The sequence below is a fragment of the Aptenodytes patagonicus genome, chromosome 1 (assembly GCF_965638725.1).
Source record: "Aptenodytes patagonicus chromosome 1, bAptPat1.pri.cur, whole genome shotgun sequence".
NCBI classification, from domain to species: domain Eukaryota; kingdom Metazoa; phylum Chordata; class Aves; order Sphenisciformes; family Spheniscidae; genus Aptenodytes; species Aptenodytes patagonicus.
Window position 1 is genome coordinate 100,687,083 of NC_134949.1, and position 7,875 is coordinate 100,694,957.

The 7,875-nt window shown below is 36.5% G+C and overlaps 1 long non-coding RNA gene across 1 annotated transcript; it reads left to right on the forward strand.

The window, feature by feature from the left end:
* The first annotated feature begins 457 nt into the window (after nucleotides 1–457).
* LOC143155870 (uncharacterized) lies at nucleotides 458–7,154 on the forward strand. Its single transcript, XR_012994483.1, has 3 exons — nucleotides 458–528; nucleotides 5,645–5,742; nucleotides 7,104–7,154. It is a non-coding gene; the product is annotated as an uncharacterized LOC143155870 (long non-coding RNA).
* The last annotated feature ends 721 nt before the right edge of the window (nucleotides 7,155–7,875 follow it).

Genomic DNA, 7,875 nt, shown 5'->3' on the forward strand with positions numbered 1-7,875 from the left:
AAACTGAAGCCAGGTGATGAGTTGCTTCTGATCAGTCATTTCTTTGTGCAGACCTGAAAGAACACATACAATTAAAAGTGAGGAATTGGTCATTCTGTTTGTTTTAATTTTCACAGATAACGTAGAGATCCATAATACATTGATGAAGAGATGCATTATTTTTGACACAACCATGTTTCTTCACTAGCATCTGGGTGATCTATGCACAGCAGTAGAAGGCATTGCCAATAAGCCATAAGTACAATTTGGATGAGCAGGTGAAAGTTTGGTAGAAAGCAATCTTTTATGCATTAAACTACCATTTGTCAAAAGGGGCTATATTCATATATTGCAATGGGCTGCACAGAATAGGCGTCAATATATAGAAGAGAAATATGACCATTTCCTCAACAAATGTGTCTTTACCTGTACCTTTCAGCTGGACAACAGACTGATCTGAAGGAGCCGTGTACAGCAGGGTGTGCAGTCATCCATGTTGCAGGCACCGTTGGATCACTTTCCTCTTTTGCCGTAGTGACAGTTATCTGGGTGGGTGAGTGTGTGCTGTTAGCGTAACACAAAGATTTTAATGATTTATGCTGCTGGCAAAAAGCAAAATGTGTTGTTTTTTTCCCCCACCTGGTACAAAAGGTATGCAATATATGAGTACCTCTACAGAAATTCTGGGGTTTCCTGAAGACTTAGGAGGTAAAAACAAACTTGAAAAATGTGGTTGTGGGGGATAGTATATGCTGCATTGCATGCTGCAATGTCACGTAGCAAATATTTTTCAATCATATGATTACTTTTCTCTTTTTGGCCTGAGATCTTGTTTCTACTTGCTGTTTCTGAATGCTGTGAAATTTCGGTTGCACAAGGCAGTTAATTTAAGTGACTATTAATAGTATTTCTACATAGCTTGCTATGGGTTTTAAGAGCTACATGGATGATAATTACTAATTTTGCATTACTCGTATGAGATGTGTGCGATAAAAAGATGAATCCATAGTGCTTCGGTTATGAGAGTAAACCAGAGTACGTTGTCAAAGCAAATTGATAAAGTTGAGGTTTCCTGATGTAGTACTGGTGTAGTACTTTGTCTTGCTTTACATTTGTAAACTAGGAAAAATACTTATTCAGGTACGGATTCTGATGTTAAAAGGAACGGAAAGCATCTAGTTTCCATAAGATTAGAAAGGCACATAAAGCAGAATGAGACCAAATTGTCACCAGGGAATTCAAATTCAGAACTTGGGGCTTCTGTACCATCACATCTTGCAAACACTACTTAGCAAACCACAGTAATATTTAGTAGTATGCACCCTAGCCAATCTTGCTAGGTTTTGGATAAAATAATTACCACAGAGCTATTTGTAAGTTTTCTCACATTTCTAAGGTTGTCAGTACTCTCAAGCTGATTGCAGGAGGCCAGGAGAGTTGCTGAGTTTTCGATGCTATAACAGTAACAAATGCCATTATAAAGAAACCAAACCAAACCAACAACAGAAAAACCCTTTGGTCCATGGAAGACACAAAATACTAATTCTGGTTTCTTTAGCATTTCCGTAATGTTTGTGAGTATCACAGGACATATAAAAATGTGAATACTCTGCATCCTATTGCCTTGCAATAGTCAAGTGATACTATCCTCAGCCTAAAGGTGGAAACTGAGATAAAGCACAGAAGCTGCTAGTTTGAATTATATTTGATTTTTTAGAGTAGTGTTTTCAAACATTCAAGTCATACACATGCTTTGGAATTCTATTTTCAGTATTTTTGAAGTTCCCTTTTTACAGTCCAAGTTATCCTCTGGTGCCCCCAAAAACAAGAGAAGTTTTTTAAGTGTGAGGGTATTCCCACATCCTTTAATGCTTTAGTTTTTAGCTTCCTGACTGAGATTTTAAATTCAGAAATATTTTCAAAAAGCTACTTTACACAGTTAAAGCTGGTGTCAAATTTACAGAATTCCTACTCTAGACTAGTTTGAAAGTCGTAATCTACAGGTGAAATGATATTCCCAAATTGCTTCATATTTGTCTTTGATAATGGGATTTTGTAAAAGTGAATACTTAGAGCTCTGCTCTGTATTTGGTCCAGGTTGGACTAAAAATCTCACATGAAAGGAACTGAGTCTGCTTGTGTTTTGTTGGGAGAAAGAATGCATGTTTTTACTTGATCTGGTTGTACTTAAGTTCATTAAGCCTAAGAAACAAATCTGGCAGAGTCATGGAGTTTTGTTTGTTTATTTGTCTTTTGCCCAAAAATGCCTGTAGCAGGAGTTTATGTCCATCTGCAATTGTCTCAAAACAGGGTTTTCTCTTGCAAAGTGTGCAGAAGTTATGTTTTTTCTTCCTTGATTTTTGTTCTTAAGATTTTACAACATTCTTTCTGGTTGAATAGCTGAATAGCAAAGCAGTAAGTCAGCCATTTATAGCATGTAATTAAGCTCTTTATACGCTGAACATTTGCAATTAGTATAGGAAAAAATGTTTGCTTCTCTTGTGTAGTGTTCTGACGGTAAAGACTGTGAATACATTTTTTTCATTGTTACAGGTGGATTTTTGAGAAACCAACATTTTAAACAGAGCTTTGCTTTTCTTCGCAAAGAAAACAGCTGAAGTATAATAGAAGAGGCTGCAAATTAGAAGTGATCTCTAATGCAAGGAACATAGCAAATATCACACTTTCATTGCACATCTTCACAGAACGCTGTGTGTTACATTTTATGACAATCAGTGCAAATCAAGTACTGTGCACCACGCTGAGCTTGGAATCGGCCTTCAACACGCAACCGTCAGGACAGAAATAGGTGGTACTGGTTTAGATGAAAACTATGAAAAGTAGAAAAATGGATCTCCTACCAACAAAATCACACCTAGTGTTAAAACCTAGTCTCTCATTAAGCAATAATTATTGCCTGCTGTGTATAAAAATAGCCAACACAAATAGCACAGCTTAGCAGTGCTATTTTAATAGTTGGATGTGCTTATGAGTGTTCAGTAAAGCAGAGCAAATAATCTGGCAGGAGTAGTATACTGAATTATTTTAGTCCCTCTTTTCTACTTATGGAATAACCACAAACAGATCACAATTTCCTTGAGTTCATCTCTTCAAATATTTTTTTATTAATAGCTTTTCCCGGATACAATTTACTGAGTTGATTGATCATGAATATTCTGAATTTGAACGATAGTGCATACTTGTGGTTAATCAGATAAGTCACATTTTATCATTCTTGTTGACTGACTGGGTTGAGTACACAACAGCTTTCAGGGAGCTGAACCCAGGCATGTGTAAAAGGAAGCAAATGTACAAAAGCACGTGTATGACTAAAGTATGATATTTCCCCAAATACATTTGCATTATTTATCTTCAATATAGGTAGAACAAAATCTTCACTGCGTGCATTAACTATAGAGTAGGACGGGACTTGTAACTTTGTGCTTAAAATGTTATATTCTACTACTGCAGATGTGTAGTTTAGTGGGTAACGTGCGTGCTGTGTTTCATTCACAGGGTAAGGTGAAATAAGACTTATCCATTGGCTTTTTAATTTATGAAGGAAGAGTCACAGGAGGCAAATTAACAATAATTGGGAAATAATATATTAAAAGGATGCTTGAAAGAAGAAACTGTCAGAGTTACGATATTTACAAAAACAAATCTGGAGCATCACTATAGACCTCTTTTTTGGTTGACTTTTAAGAGTTGTTTTACTTCAGCTTTCCAGTCTCTTCCTGAGATCTTTAGGTAGTTATTCAGCTATAGGAATTCAAGATTTCTTTCAAAAGGCCAGGAGACAGGAACAGAAGCTGGAAAGCTCCTAATACATTGGAAATTGATGGTGCTGATGGTACTAAAGGTGGAAGGTATTGTCTGCTTTAATGTAGGGCATAACTCTGCTCCATTTAAACTCCTTGACTTGCTAGGCTGATTAGATGTTGGATGTGGTTCTGCAGTGACTAGAATGAGACTTACACCTGTAACTGTGTATTATTTAAATATTCATTTATAAAACTGAGAATACTCATTCTGAAATCAAGCTAAACACATTTTTCTGAGAGCATTTCTTTACTGATAGTGTTCACTTATGCTTCCCCCCACTTGCCTCCCTGTCCTCCTTTTAAATAAATAAATAAATAAATAAAATCTTGCAAAAGAATTTTTCCCAGCCAGATGCATTTGTGATCCAATTTGCTGCAGAGGGAACTGTGTTAGCCCAGCAGGAAGAACAAGCATGAGAGAATGCTTCAGCTAGTTTAAAGTTACTTGCACAGCCCTTCTCTCAAATGTAGGAAACCACAACTCTAGCACCTTTTGACACAAAGTAGCATAAGAAAGAGTATGATTTGAATGAATGGCTCCTTTTGTCAGGAGAAGTAGGACAAAAATTGAATTTTTATACCAAGAGGTGCTAAGCAGTTTCAACATTTAGTGATTCACTGACAAATACTTGCATTCCATGCTGCCTAATCCCAGGTTGCTTTTATTTGAAGATTTGAGTTGGAATTTAACATTCATTGCAGACTGAAAACAAACATTGAAATTTGCCACAAAATAGAACTTCAGTTCCAGTTATGGCAAGTGAGTCTTTAAAACACGTCTAAATAGGACCCCCATTGACTGGAGATGTAGTACTTCAGCTTTCTCTTGTTTATTTGGACAATTGGATAAGATTTTCAAAATGTGGATAACGAAGCATAGACGCAGCTGACTTTGCTGTAGCAGAAATGAAATGAAGGAAGCTTGAAACTGATCTGTATCAAACAAAGGTACTATTTCACTTAAATAATAATACCCTGAATTAAATAATAATAGCCAGAATTACTGTATGGTTTAAAATATATCCATAAGTGTAGGAAAGCCTCTGTCTCAGTGAGCTCAGAGTGATATGTATGCATCATCTTTTCTCAGATGTTCTCCAGTCGTTAATTCCCAGCTGGTCTCCTTCAGCCAAAGCTGGTGTAAACTTTGGGAGTGAACTGAAAAATCCTCTCCCGGTTCCTATCCACCTTAACTGGAAATGATTAAAAACTGTTAATTCGAAGGATGCTACAAAGCTCTCTCTCTCATTTATCCCTAGGAGGAAAATGCTTTTTAAGGATGGGCGACAGATGACATTCTTTATTTCCTGGTTTTGGAGAGACTTTTAGTTTATTTACATAGCTTTCCTTTAAAACATAAACACATCTAGGGTTAAGTAGGTGCCTTTTTAAGTGAGTGTGTTCTAGAAGTAGATATTTGATACAACTGATCCAGCCTGGGTTTACAGTCCATTGTAATCTCCTGTTCCATTCCTCCCACTAGTATCCCTGCATTGTGCATGCTACTTTTTCTTCCCTCCTTTCCCCTCACTCCTCTCCCTTCCTTCTCCACTATCCTCTCCTAAAATCTCCTCTACTTCACAGGTACCAAATAACTTCACTTTACTTTAACTTTACCCAGAAAAGTCCCAGCTTGTATTTGTCTCGGCTTTGTCTCGGCTCTTTTACCTCACATTTGCCTTTGAATCTGTTGTGTCTATTAAAGACCAGAAGAAACCTGCCTAATTTTCCTAACCACATCTGCTGGCCTTATAAAGATTTTTCTTCTATCTTCAAATCTATTGAAGTACTGAATTTATCCACACAAATTTGTATCTTATGCATATACTCTCCATCCTCAGGAAGATAACATCAAGGTTAGAGACCCGTCTTTAAAACTTAATTAGAAGTATCAAGAGGAAGATGGAGTGATAAAGCCTTCCATCTTGCTGGGCCGTAGGTAAGATGTGATATATGACAAACATTAAAACTGGAGATGACACACAGTTCATTCAGGAAAATTTAAACACTGTAGGATGATGTATACACAAATGACTTTTCTAGAAGTACTGTGGTGATTCATGAACTTAGTGATTTCTAAAATAAGAATTTAGAAGCTCTCATGGAAAGCTGTCTTTACTCCTCTAAATGAGTGGCTAGGTGACAAATAGAATAAGCCAGAGAGGTCTGCTGTCACCACAGGTATGTGTTTACCTGAACTTTTGTTGTAGTGGACATTTAAAAAACAAAAGAAAAACCCCTTCAATATTCTCTTAGAGTGCTTCATGCCACACTAGTTACATCACTCCTGTTTAATTTTCCTGAACTAACTGAGAGCTCTTTGGTGAAGTTCTAAAACAGTGCTTCATTATATTTTCTAATTATCTATGTAGATAGCTGTTGTTAATTTGGCTGAAACTGAATTTCAGTATGTGTGGAGGAATAACATTAATAGGAGAAAAATGAACCGAGTTTTTTTCAAATGTATTAAATTTCTAGATTGGCTCAAATGAGACTCTTCTTAGAATTAGGAAAAAAAAAATCTGAAACAATAGAGCTTTGACTAGTTTTACTTGATCTGAAATCGTTGGTTCATCCTGTTTCATAGACTTTGTGTCATTTGACCTTGAGTGAAAGAGCTTTCATTCTTGATAGAAACTAATTGTATGTGTGGTGTTCAATTCATAGTGTTAAAATGAAATTAGTACTGCACAGGAGGGGATAATACAGGAAAAACATATTGTCTTAATGGGTTATAAACCTTCTATGTGAAGCACTATTTTCAAACCAATGAGATAGCTGTAAAGTCATCTTTACTATGATTCAAGAATACCCCTGAAGGATATAATTTATACCTTAAATAAAAAGACTGTAGAGACTGAAAAACTACACTCTGATGTTGCGAGATGTCTTCCCCTGGGTCAGCAGGGTCAGGCAATATTCTTAGGCTGCTCAGGAACTGTAAAAGCTTCCTAGAAGAATTAGCTACAAGACATGTACCTTGTGTCATGGCATTTGCTAATAACCTCCTTGTAGTCAATTGTCCAGTGCAGAAAGACCCTGAAAGGTTCTGGGCAATGTGCATGTTTCAGTAACACGACAATAAGCCTTAGAGAGTCTGTGACAGTATGGATTACAGCTGAGATAAATTAAGAATGTTACCAAATTTTAGTGCCAAGAATTGATGTGTGAAGTCTTTAATATGTTCTTTGAAGGAAAGTCAGATTGCATTATATTAATATGAATCTTTGAGTTGTGCTTTTTTTTTCTTAAGAGCACATGTTGTAAATTAATGCAGTTTCCATCTTTGTTTTTTTACAGCATGCTTCACTTTCACAGCGTACACAGTGATCTGATCTTAGCTTGTTTGCTCTGAAGATAATGTAAGTTTTGCCAATGACTTTGACAAAGAAAAGCACTTTGCCCGGTAATTGCTTGTAATATGCAGAAATAGCTATCTATAATAATATGTGCTGTATTTAAAAAATAGAAGGAACAAGAAATATAAAGCCATAATACTGAAGAACTCTAGGGTTTCGGTTCTCATTTGTACTACACTTCCCCCTTTTATACTGCTTAGCTCTGGGAATGTAAAGCACTCTTGAAATGGTACAATTATAAACTTGGGTCACTTCAAAGTTCCTTTACTGTGACACAATCTAAAGAAGCCTTTGAGTACCAGGGGACTAGCACCTAGGAATAACCACTGCCCCATCCCTTCTTAGTGTACCTATCTATAGCTTTTTAGAATGTATTCTTGAGGCTCTGTGCACTTCAGGTAGTTGCACTTCCAGTTGCGGTGATCTCTTAGGTAATGTGATAGAATAGGAAAGTACAAGAAAAATCTGTTTTAAATATATTTTTTAAATTTGGAAATAATTTAGGTATTGTTTTCAAACCCTCTTCTTCTGTAAATAGCAATATGATATAGAATCATAGAATCATTAAGGTTGGAAAAGACCTCTAAGATCATCGAGTCCAACCGTCAACCCAACACCACCATGCCTACTAAACCATGTCCCTAAGCGCCTCACCTACTCATCTTTTAAATACCTCCAGGGATGGGGACTCAACCACTTCCCTGGGCAGCCTG